The 12,672-nt window shown below is 37.9% G+C and overlaps 1 protein-coding gene across 4 annotated transcripts in view; it reads right to left on the bottom strand.

Annotated features, from left to right (window-relative positions):
- Positions 1 to 12,672, bottom strand: part of HDAC9 (histone deacetylase 9) — a 788,642-nt gene that overhangs the window by 583,048 nt on the left and 192,922 nt on the right. The gene's annotated exons all lie outside the window — the stretch shown is intronic.

The following is a 12,672-nucleotide window of genomic DNA, read 5'->3' as shown; positions in this document are numbered from 1 at the left end:
GGAACAATGGACTGGTTTCAAATTGGGAAAGGAGTATGTCAAGGCTGTATATTGTCACCCTGCTTATTTAACTTATATGCACAGTACATCATATGAAATGCCAGGCTGGATGAAGCACGAGCTGGAATAAGATTACCAGGAGAAATATCAGTAACCTCAGATATGCAGATGACACCATCCTTATGGCAGAAAGTTAAGAGGAACTGAAAAGCCTCTTGATGAAACTGAAACAGGAGAGTGATAAAGCTGGTTTAAAACTCAACATTTAAAAAACTAAAATCATGGCATCCAGTCCTATCACTTCATGGCAAACAGATGGGGAAACGATGGAAACAGTGACAGACTTTATTTTCTTGGGCTCCAAAATCACTGCAAATGGTGATTGCAGCCATGAAATGAAAAGACACTTGCTCCTTGGAAGAAAAGCTATGACCAACCTAGACAGCATATTAAAAAGCAGAGACATTACTTTGCCAGCAAAGGTCCATCTAGTGAAAGCTATGGTTTTTCCAGTAGTCATGTATGGATGTGAGAGTTGGACCATAAAGAAAGCTGAGCACGGAAGAATTGATGCTTTTGAACTGTGGTGTTGGAGAAGACTCTTGAGAGTCCCTTAGAATGCAAGGAAAACAAACCAGTCAATTCTAAAGGAAATCAGTCCTAATATTCATTGGAAGGACTGATGCTGAAGCTGAAGCTCCAATACTTTGGCCACCTGATGTGAAGAACTGACTCATTGGAAAAGACCCTGATGCTGGGAAAGATTGAAGGCAGGAGGAAAAGGGGATGACAGAGGATAAGATGGTTGGATGGCATCACCAACTTAATGGACATGAGTTTGAGTGAGCTCTGGGAGTCGGTGATGTACAGGGAAGCCTGGTGTGCTGCAGTCCATGGGGTGGCAGAGTCAGACACGACTAAGCAACTGAACTGAACTGAATTTTGTCCTTCCTTCTACCATAACATAAATCATTGGATATTTTAACACTGGCTACACATCTATTCCCCACACTAGACCTCAGCAAGTCAAGAACAGAGATGTCATTCATCTTCGTGCCTAAGCCACTGCGGAGCCAAATGATAAGCACTCTATGTGTGTTGCTTAAATGGATACATGTGGAATGAAATTCAGGAAATTTCCAGTGATTTTGCCTACATTCTTAAGGTTCTCCTTGGTTCTAAGGGCCAGCCTAGCTCTTGTTGCAATAACTGCACAGGATATAGTGAAAGGACTCTTCTAAAACATCAAAGCTCGAGTCAAAGTAAGTTTCACTTTACATACTCATTGACTCAAAGAGTTCCTTTTCAGTTTTAAAGAGATCCTATATGGTCAAAATCTTTGGAAGGAGGGGACTTTATGTTTACGTATTTTCTAAAGAAAAGAGAGATATATTATGTGAACTAGAAACAGGCTTCAGATAATAATTTATATTTGATTCATGAGAACCACAGAATCACTTTTACATGAAGGGCAACTACATAACATTCTAAATCATTTAACTTGTTGGATGGAGAAAAAGCTCTAGATTCAGACAGAATTTGACTTGACTTTTAGCTGTCAGTTATTAGGTACTCATAAGCTATATAGTTTGGATATGTTACTTAACCTTCCTGAGTCATATGTAAATTAATGTATATATAAGCTAGATAAAAAACTTTGAATGAATTCTTATCACATTAATATAACTCTTTAGACTGATAAACTATGTGTATTCAAATCCCCTCAACTTAAAACTGGGAATATTAACATTGGCCTTGCAATGTTGCCTTAATATTTAGAAATATGAATATATAATTCATATCATTACACCAAGAATATAATAGGTACCCAGTATACTGTATTTATTATTATTATTATTAGAGCATATTATTAATATATAAATCAAGAAATATATAATTGAAGGCCTACTTAGAATTCTACATTCTGAACTAAGATAATTCCTATTTCTCAAGATCAGCTATAACACTGTAAAACAGAATATAAAGATCATTACGACAATAAATGCTGGAGAGGATGTGGAGAGAAGGGAACCCTCCTACATTGTTGGTGGGAATGTAAACTCGCACAGCCACTATGGAGAACAGCATGGAGGTTCCCTAAAAATCTGAATACAGAGATACCATATGACCCTGCAATCCCAGTCCCGGCACACAGCTGGAGGAAAACATGCCCTGAAAGGATACCTGCACCCCAATGTTCACTGCAGCACTGTTTTCAAAAGCCAAGACACAGACACAAGCGAAACGTCCATCAACAGAGGAATGGATACAGAAGATGTGGCATGTATATACAAAGGAATATTACTCAGCCATGAAAAGTGAAATAATGCCTTTTGCAGCAACATGGATGGACCTAAAGATTGCCATCTTGAGTGAAGTAAGTCAGACAGAGAAACAGAAACATCATATGACATCCTTTTATGTGGAATCTAAGAAGACATGATACAAATGAACTTATTTACAAAACAGAAGTAAACTCACAGACTTTGAGAATGAACTTATGGTTGCTGGGGAAAAGGATGGATAGTAGGGAGTTGGGATGGACAGGTACACACTGCTGTATTTAAAATGGATAACCAACAAGGACCTACTGTATAGCACAGGGAACTCTGCTCAATGTTATGTGGCAGGCTGGGTGGCAGGGAAGTTTGGGAGGAATGGATACAAGTATATGTATGCATGGCTGAGTTCCTTTCCTGTCCACTTGAAACTATCACAGAATTGTTAACTGGCTATACTCCAATACAAAATAAAAAGTTAAAGAAAAAGAATATAAAGATAATTAGTTTCTGCTATTTCATAAAGGAGAAAAATTGAGTGCTATATAAGCTAGATAAAAATTAGAGTGAATTCTTTTCATACTAATATATAACTCTTTAGACTGATAGATAAACCATGTGTATTAGAAAACTCACTGATAACTGCAAAATAAGAAATGGAAATAATGAACAAGAGGATGATTGATATATTCCAGGCTGTTTTCTATGTTTACTTTGCTTTGTAAGACCAAATTAGATATTTTAATATAAGGAAGAGAGATTAATAATGACAGTCACATGAAACACAAAAACTTCACTCGGTACACAGAGCTACTTTTATGTTTGCCATTTAATCACAACCTAGGAATATCTTCCAACCACAATGCATTCCCCTACCCCCACCAGCTAATGTTTTCATTCCATATGGCTGTGAGTGTCTATTTAAAAGTCAATAAACTAACATTAGTAATTTAACTTGAAGCTATAGCAACTTGTTTTTTATAATGAAATGGGGACTGCCGTCTTTATTTTGGCATTTTTCTGAAGGAAACTTTGAATAGTACTTCCGGTAAGCAGACGGGACCATTTGGAAGCCAAATTCACATATTTTAAAGTCAACACCTTACCTGGACTGAAATTTATGACTTTTTGATAATTGAATTATTAATAAATAAGTATTATCTTGATAGAACCCAAGTCTATCAAGGTTCCTACTCTTCCCAAGGTAGATGCAAGTCTTCCTATAGTTAAAGTAAACTGAAGTCTAAGAACAATTAGTGTTCTGAGGACTAAATGGTAGAGAACTCTCAAACATAATTTAGTGTTTCCCTTTATAAGCTAGGAGAAAACGTTAGTTGCTGCTAAGTCACCTCAGTCGTGTCCGACTCTGTGCGACCCCATAGACAGCAGGCCACCAGGCTCCCCTGTCCCTGGGATTCTCCAGGCAAGAACACTGGAGTGGGTTGCCATTTCCTTCTCCAGTGCATGAAAGGGAAAAGTGAAAGTGAAGTTGCTCTGTCGTGTCCGACTCTTAGCGACCCCATGGACTGCAACCCTCCAGGCTCCTCTGTCCATGGGATTTTCCAGGCAAGAGTACTGGAGTGGGGTGCCATTGCCTTCTCCAAAAACGTTAGTAGGAAGTATCATTTAAGAACCTCAGGCATTTCACTTAAAACATGTACTTTACTCAAAACAGGATAAACCATACAGAGAGCGTTACATTAAAAAAGAAAGAAAGAAAAGAAAACTTAAACCAGTATAAGGCATGAGAACTCACAATTACTCTCACAAACTATGCTAATATGGCTGCCTTTGTAGCTTATGGGGCAACACCTATCATCACATATTTTAATATCCAGTCTACGATAAATCTCAAGTAGCCTTTTTGTTATTTTAACTGAATCATGGATTATCATACATCTCAGAAATGTTTAACTAGTAGAATCAATAAAATAGAAGAGTATATTGGCTTTCAGACATCCAAATGTATATGATCAAATCAACTGAAAAGAAAGAGCAAGATTAAGATGATATTCAAAAATTTGAATCTGTGACCTTGAGTTTAATGTACAGGCAGCCATGATATCATCTTTTCTAATAATAAAATCTATTAACATTGAATTTTTAACAGGATTAGTAATGTAGTGTCAGTCTTAGAATATCTGATGGAAAAGACAAAGTACTTGATTTGTAAAACTTTTAAATTTTATTTCCAGAAAAATAAAATCTCCCAGAAGCCACTATGTACATCCGGAAGCAGCTCTTGTTTTCCAGGATAAAGCTTCTTAACATGGGGATAAGTTGAATGACACATTAGATAATGTGACCACACTTCCCTCTAAGCACATGCTTGACAGGATATTCCTACGATCATGACAATGATGATGTCTACCGACACATTTCATAAATCAGAACACACTATCAAATAGATCTCCTTTTTAACATTCATTTTCCTGTTTTTTTTTTTTAAACTTGCCTCATTTTTCATTAGGTTATTCAAAACCCCTGTATCCCAAGAGTGATTATATCAATGCTTCTCAAAATGTCCTTTCTAGTTACATGAAATGATCTCTGCCTCACTTTAGGAATCATGGACTACTCTCTGAGACATTCATTCACACACCACCCTTTGATGCCTTTGTTTTCCCACATAGAAATCAGAAGTCAATTTTTTTTTCTTGCTTCAAACCTAAGCACCTATTTCTTACCCATTTGCATCCATACACTTTCCTCTTTCTTTCTTTGTAGCATATATCAAACACATAATTCAACGTCTTTTTCTTTGGATAATTTTCTTACTTGGAAAACTGCAGCAGCAGCAAAAGTAACAGTTCTGATCGATACTTGGAAAATACATTAGGCTCTGTTTTTAATTTTAAGAGTTTCCTATATTTATACAACAAATATTTTTCCCTTTGACAAATAGTCAGTCTTTCAATGGCTTCTGGGAAGAAGGCCCTTAAGTGTTCAAGCGAAGTTGAGAGTGGCTACAGTGAGCACAGGGAAAGTGCATGAGCTGTAGAACCAAGCAGACCTAGGTGTCAGCGTTCCCTCTGGACTGCTTTGATCGTGTGGTCCGGGAATAGAAATCATGTCCTCTGAATCCTCAAACTATGTCCTAACAAATGTGTCATGTAGCCCCAGAAAAAATAAGATAAAATAAATAAGGGTTCAATATGAATTATGAAGGGATACTATTCCTTCATAGTATCCCTTCATAACTATGAAGGAAGAGAATCCCTTCATAACTACAGAGGAAGAGTTTTCCTTCATAATAATGAAGGAAGAGTATTTCTTCATAATTCATATTTTTAATCCCCTAATAATATTTTGCAGAGTACATCATGAGAAACGCTAGGCTGGAAGAAACACAAGCTGGAATCAAGATTGCCGGGAGAAATATCAATAACCTCAGATATGCAGATGACACCACCCTTATGGCAGAAAGTGAAGAAGAGCTAAAGAGCCTCTTGATGAAAGTGAAAGAGGAGAGTGAAAAAGTTGGCTTAAAGCTCAACGTTCAGAAAACTACGATCATGGCATCTAGTCCCATCACTTCATGGGAAATAGATGGGGAAACAGTGGAAACAGTGTCAGACTTTATTTTTTTGGGCTCCAAGATCACTGCTGATGGTGATTGCAGCCATGAAATTAAAAGACGCTTACTCCTTGGAAGGAAGGTTATGGCCAACCTAGATAGCATTAAGCAGAGACATTACTTTGCCAACAAAAGTCCGTCTAGTCAAGGCTATGGTTTTTCCGGTGGTCATGTATGGATGTGAGAGTTGGACGGTGAAGAAAGCTGAGTGCCGCAGAGTTGATGCTTTTGAACTGTGGTGTTGGAGAAGACTCTGAGAGTCCCTTGGACTGCAAGGAGATCCAATCAATCCATCCTAAAGGAGATCAATCCTGGGTGTTCATTGGAAGGACTGATGTTGAAGCTGAAACTCCAATACTTTCGCCACCTCATGCGAAGAGTTGACTCATTGGAAAAGACCCTAATGCTGGGTAGGATTGGGGGCAGGAGGAGAAGGGGACGACAGAGGATGAGATGGTTGGATGGCATCACTAACTCAATGGACATGGGTTTGGGTAGACTCCAGGAGTTGGTGATGGACAGAGAGGCCTGGCGTGCTGCAATTCATGGGGTCGCAAAGAGTTGGACACGACTGAGCGACTGAACTGAATAATATTTTTATCTTATCACATTAACTTTCAAAATTTGAATATTAGAGTAACATCTTAAATATTTAGCGTTGGAAGATAACTAAGATCAAGATAAATATACAAGTAATATCCATGCAGAGGGGCCATAATTAAAAATGTAATCCTGAAAAGTGTCAGCCAGGGAGACCCTTTAACAGTGTGATTGGGCATGCTGATCTTTGTTACAGAAGATCAGGGGCCACGGTTCTGCCTCTGTTTTCAGTTCAGACTCTTTGTCTACTCGTCAGAAATAAGAGAATCTGATCTTTTTCGCTGCCCCAAATTTACAGAGAAAATGCAGAGTGTAATCAGAACTAGACAGGCTTCTGGCTGTGTGATCATGCCTCAGGAATACCCAACACGCAATTTGATGAACATATTGGAGGAAAACAAAACCCTTTTAGAAAACTAGTGGTGGAGAGTTGGTACTAATAGTGAGCCACAAGCAATTACAGACACAGAGAATAATAATTTTCTGCAAATAATAGCAAAGGTCTTGACATAGGGGAGCAACAACCAGACAAAAATCATCATGTCATAATGTGGCCCACCCAGACGAGAAACCCCAGGCTTCAGACTATGAAAGGCAAGAAATCTAGCCTCAATTTGGCACTACAGGGTACAGGTGAGATAGGAACTGAAGATTCCTTTCAGGAATCATCACTTGTCCTATATGATTTTGCTTACTCTGTGCAGTAAAGTAAATTGCTATGCAAGTTATCAACTGACATTCAGGAATTTTATGATCTTTCTAAAGCCCTGAATTAAAAAGAGATTTTCTACATTTTGTAATGGATGCTGGGAGTAAAACCTGATTACTTGAGACAACAACTCTGATACTCAAAGTAAATAAACCAAGTACAAACCTTATAAAACTATTCATAGAGTTTGGTAGTTTACAACCATGTTTGGTTAAGGATATGCATTTGAGTTGGAGAAGGAAATGATAACCCACTCCAGTATTCTTGCCTAGAGAATCCCATGAACAGAGGAGCCTGGCAGGCTCCCTGGAGTCACAAAGAATCAGATACGAATCAGCAAGTAACTGCATTTGATTAACCCAAGAGTAATCTCTTGAGCGGAGAAGGCAATAGCACCCCACTCCAGTACTCTTGCCTGGAAAATCCCATGGATGGAGGAGCCTGGTAGGCTACGGTCCATGGGGTCACTAAGAGTCGGACACAACTGAGCGACTTCACTTTCACTTTTCCCTTTCATGCACTGGAGAAGGAAATGGCAACCCACTCCAGTATTCTTGCCTGGAGAATCCTAGGGCTGGCAGAGCCTGGTGGGCTGCCGTCTATGGGGTCGCACAGAGTCGGACACGACTGAAACGACTTAGCAGCAGCAGCAGCAGCAGCAGCAGCAATCTCTTGAGAGTCCCTTGGACGGCAATGATATCAACCCTGAATATTCACTGGAAGGACTGATGCTGAAGCTGAAGTTCTGATACTTTGGCTACCTGATGCGAAGAGCTGACTCACTGGAAAAGACCCTAATGATGGGAAAGACTGACAGCAGGAGGAGAAGAGGGTGGCAGAGGAAAGGATGGTTAGATAGTGTCAATGAGTCAATGGACATGAATTTGAGCAAACTCTGGGAGATAGTAAAGGACAGAGGAGCTTTGAGTGCTTCAGTCCAGGGGGTCACAAAGAGTCAGACATGACTTAGCAACTAAACAACAATATCCAAGTAAACCAAGCCTTGTATTTATAATTTTTTAACACCGTGATGGAAACAATAGACCCATAACAATGCACGCATCAGCTATAACACAATTCACATTCCAGAGAAAATTCATATTCTGTTAAATAGGCATGCCTGATAGCCCTCCCACCCCATTCCTTTAAAAAAATCAAAAACCGCAGCTCGGCTTGGTCAGAACCTGCCACAGTGTGGACAAGTACACAAAACAATAGACAGGACGTGCGTGGAGCGATGGTGGGAGCTGAGTCAGCACTGAGGGCAGTACAGCACAAGGCAGGGACTGCATTTCAGGGGGGCCTGGGGAAGGGTGTCCCACCAGGACCTGACAGCTGAACGAAACTGGGCACGTTCATCTACAGTGAAGGATGCAATGGATGCAGGCACTAGTTTTTAGTTTCTTAAATACAATCCTGATGGCTCCTTTAGGCAACATAGCAGCCCAATCAATAGCTTTTTCCTCTCCTTTTCATAGTGAAAGTTATTATTATATTTCTGTTCTTCTAGTTCCCCAGGCCTAGAAAAGAATCACATATGAACCAACATCCACTTTATATTCTTATTATCCCCTACTTACCAATCAACTCATATGAGCTGCAGGCCCCCCTGAAATGCAGTCCCTGCCTTGTGCTGTACTGCCCTCAGTGCTGACTCAGCTCCCACCATCGCTCCACGCACATCCTGTCTATTGTTTTGTGTACTTGTCCACACTGTGGCAGGTTCTGACCAAGCCGAGCTGCGGTTTTTGTTTTTTTAAAGGGATGGGGTGGGAGGGCTATGAGTTGCAGCAGAACAGACTGAGCGTCTTGAAAACTCCCTCTATTTTCTGTCCCTCAGTCTGCTACTCTGACAGGGTGCTGTCTCCAGCCTGCTGCAACCACCTGTGAAAGACTCCTACAGCTCCAGCCCTAAGGTACTGCTCTCTTTCCTACTCACCACCCTTCCCACAGACTATCTGCAAAACAGGAACTTCATGGTCACAGAACAGGGGAAGTACTGATCTCTCCTCAGGAGCAGGTTGTCTGGCATTAGAAATATTTCATCACAACTGTCTCTGATTTAACTTCAACACCTTGTAATGTATTAGAGACAGGATGGCATAGGGAGAAAAGCAAAGACACAGCTTCAATCCTGATTACAGTACATTCTGACCTTGTGACCTGGGGCAAGTTCTCCCCAATTTTATCTACATATTGGCTATTACCATATATCCCTAGTAGGAGTGTTGCTGTGATGACATATGAAATGGCCAACACAAACACTGGTACATAATAATCAATAAATAGTAACTGATTAATAATTATGTCCTAAATGCTTACTAAAATCAATTTAGTTTGGGGGAGAATGGATACATGTAAAAAAATAATCAATTTAAGACAAAATGCTAAGAAGTTGGTTGGAAAGATCAAAAGAAAAAAAATAGAAAGAGGAAAGGGGTGCTGCTGGAAACAGATAATTTCCAATTTTAAAAAGTCAAGTCATAAATTCATAAAGCATAGGATAAGAAATATCTTTATAAATATAATGGAAACTTATAACCAGAAGATTTAAAACTTCTCTAAGCCTTGCAACTCAGTATAACTGAGTGTTGGCACATATACAGGCCCACTCACCCAACTCAAGATTATGTTATATAATAAACCATTAGCATATTATATAACACTAAAATATTAATATAATGTTAATAAGTACTCCTTATTAATGATTAAATTAAATAAAATGCCCTTAATTTAAAAGTTGTGGATGAAAGACAAGAAATTAAAAAATTGAGATAGAGTATGTCCAAGAATAGAAAAAAAATAATATTTAATATTAATATCATTCTTAACTCAACAAGCTAGTTCTAAAATTTACATGAAATAGCAAAGTTCCAAGGAGAGTTATGAAAATTTTGAAGGAGATCAAAATGAGAACATGTGCCTTATCACTGTTCAAGACTTATCTGTTAAGTTATGATAAAGAGACTATATCATTGCTTCAAACACAAATAGGTAAGAGAAAAGAACAAACCAACAAAGATTAGGCCTGCACATATATGATAACTTTACATGTGTCAGTGCTAGTACCATAGATAAGTGAAGATCCTCAATAAATGGTGCCTAGATAACTTGTTCTCTATGTTAAAACTATCAGATCCCTCAAAACTAGAACCCTACATTAAACCACACACACACGCATACACGCTCACAAAATCAACTCCAAGAAGATAAAAAACTTATGTACAAAGAGCAAACTTTAAAAGGCTTAGAAGAAAAAATATGAAAGAGTAGGCTCACATCCTCAGATTAGGAATACACTTGTTGAAAAAGAATCAGAAAAACACAAATCACAAAAGATTGATAAATATGACACAAGAATATAATTGTTATGCAAACACACTATTAAAAAAGAAAAAAATTGGGAGAAAGCATTTACAGTGCATTTAAGCAACCAGTGATTAGTATTCATAATATAATGATAACACTTACAACACACAACCAATAATAAAGTAGGCAAAACACACAACCCAATAATAAAGAAGGCAAAATATATAAAGATGCATTCACTGGAAAGGAAACTCTCATGATGCCCAATCTAAGTATGATATGCATTCAAGATTACTAATAATCAAATAATAAATTAATTCACAATGTGATAGAATCATAAATCTGGCAGACAGGTAAAAAAAATAAGTCTAAGAATACCAAGTATTGGTAAGAATGTTGAGTAATAAGAACTTTTAAACACTGAAAGCAAAAGTTTACATTTGTTACAAACATTTCATTTAATGAAAGCTAGATTTTTCAAAGAAATTTCCTTTCAATATGGCAAAACTATGCATTTTCTAAGGCAACTAAATATTCTGGGTAAAATCCTAAATTGAATCCTGTCTAAACTTACCTTTCTCTTTTCTTTTTTGCTTAATTTAAACTAAGTGTGTTCCTTGCAATATTTTCTTATTGTAATTCTATCAACAATGAGAAATTACTATGGCACCCAAAATAAAAGTTGATTCACACATTAAATAATGTAACATAAAAGAAAAGAGCTAATGTGCAGCCCATCATCTAGAGAGTACATCACGGAATCAGTAAATGCATAAATTTCACTTAAAAGTGCAATTTCTTTTCCAAAGATGATTACTACTTTAAGGAAAAGTTCACGTCTGTTGATAGCCCTATGGCAATTAAGGTATTGACTTATCTTTGTCTCTAGTGTCGAAAGCAAGAATTTCTAAATACAGATACAATCACGATAGGCAAACACATTTTAACGTACTGAAATAAAAACAACAGGAACTACTATTTAAAATATCTGAATAAACATACCACTGGCAGAAAGATCAGAAGGTAGCCATATGCTGTAAAAAGTTAATAATGGATCAAATAATTTTTATAATTATTCTAAAGTCCTTGATTTTCACACGTCTGAGATAAACACAATTAGAATATAATGGCAAATATTAAGAATCAACATTACATGAAATTCTGGAAATCTCACTTCTGTAATCTGTCAAATGATAAGCTCTTCACCAGTTCTCCAAGATTCATGACTGTTAGGAGGTATAACCAGAGAAGAATTTTGAGACCATCTAAAAGCTTTTAAATAATAAAAATGTATTTTACTAGTAAAAATGTATTTTCTCCATATGTACACAGTTTGGCCTTAATTAAAACCCTATTTCAACTCTACTTTGTAAACATAATCATCTGGTTCCTGATATAAATGTGTATGTGTGTATGTGTTTGCTTATTTATATGTATAGAGAACTAATTAACTTCTCTGCCAGACTTGATTTAGAAATTTTGACATTGAATACAGGCTTCCCTGGACCTACTGTCCATTGTTAAATTCTCAGGTCATGAGGGACAAGTTAGCTCTCTGAGGCTGCTATTCTCTCTCTTATATTCAAGTTACTTTACCAACATAGGTCCGTCTAGTCAAAGGTATAGTTTTTCTAGTAGTCATGTATGAATGTGAGAGTTGGACTATAAAGAAAGCTGAGTGGCGAAGAATTGATGCTTTTGAACTGTGGTGTTGGAGAAGACTCTTGAGAGTCCCCTGGACTGCAAGGAGATCCAACCAGTCAATCCTAAAGAAAATCAGTCCTGAATATTCATCGGAAGGACTGATGCTGAAGCTGAAGCTCCAATACTTGGGCCACCTGATGCAAAGAACTGACTCATTGGAAAAGACCCTGATGCTGGCAAAGATTGAAGGCAGAAGGAGAAGGGGACGACAGAGGATGAGATGGTTGGATGGCATCACCGACATGATGGACAGGAGTTTGAGTAGGCTCTGGGAGTTGGTGATAGACAGGGAAGCCTGGCGTGCTGCAGTCCATGGGGTCACAAAGAGTTGGACATGACTGAGTGACTGAACTGAACTGATATTCAAGTTATTAAGGAGCTAACTCAAACATGATAATACATAATATATTCATTCAGGTTAGTAACAGCTGATTGCAATACAATTAATTACTTCAATCTATTGAATGAAAGGTCCATTAGATGTGATATTATCT

The sequence above is a fragment of the Giraffa tippelskirchi genome, chromosome 10, assembly GCF_054371585.1.
Source record: "Giraffa tippelskirchi isolate mGirTip1 chromosome 10, T2T-mGirTip1v1.2.pri, whole genome shotgun sequence".
Taxonomy (NCBI): domain Eukaryota; kingdom Metazoa; phylum Chordata; class Mammalia; order Artiodactyla; family Giraffidae; genus Giraffa; species Giraffa tippelskirchi.
This window is presented reverse-complemented; position numbering and strand designations above follow the sequence as displayed.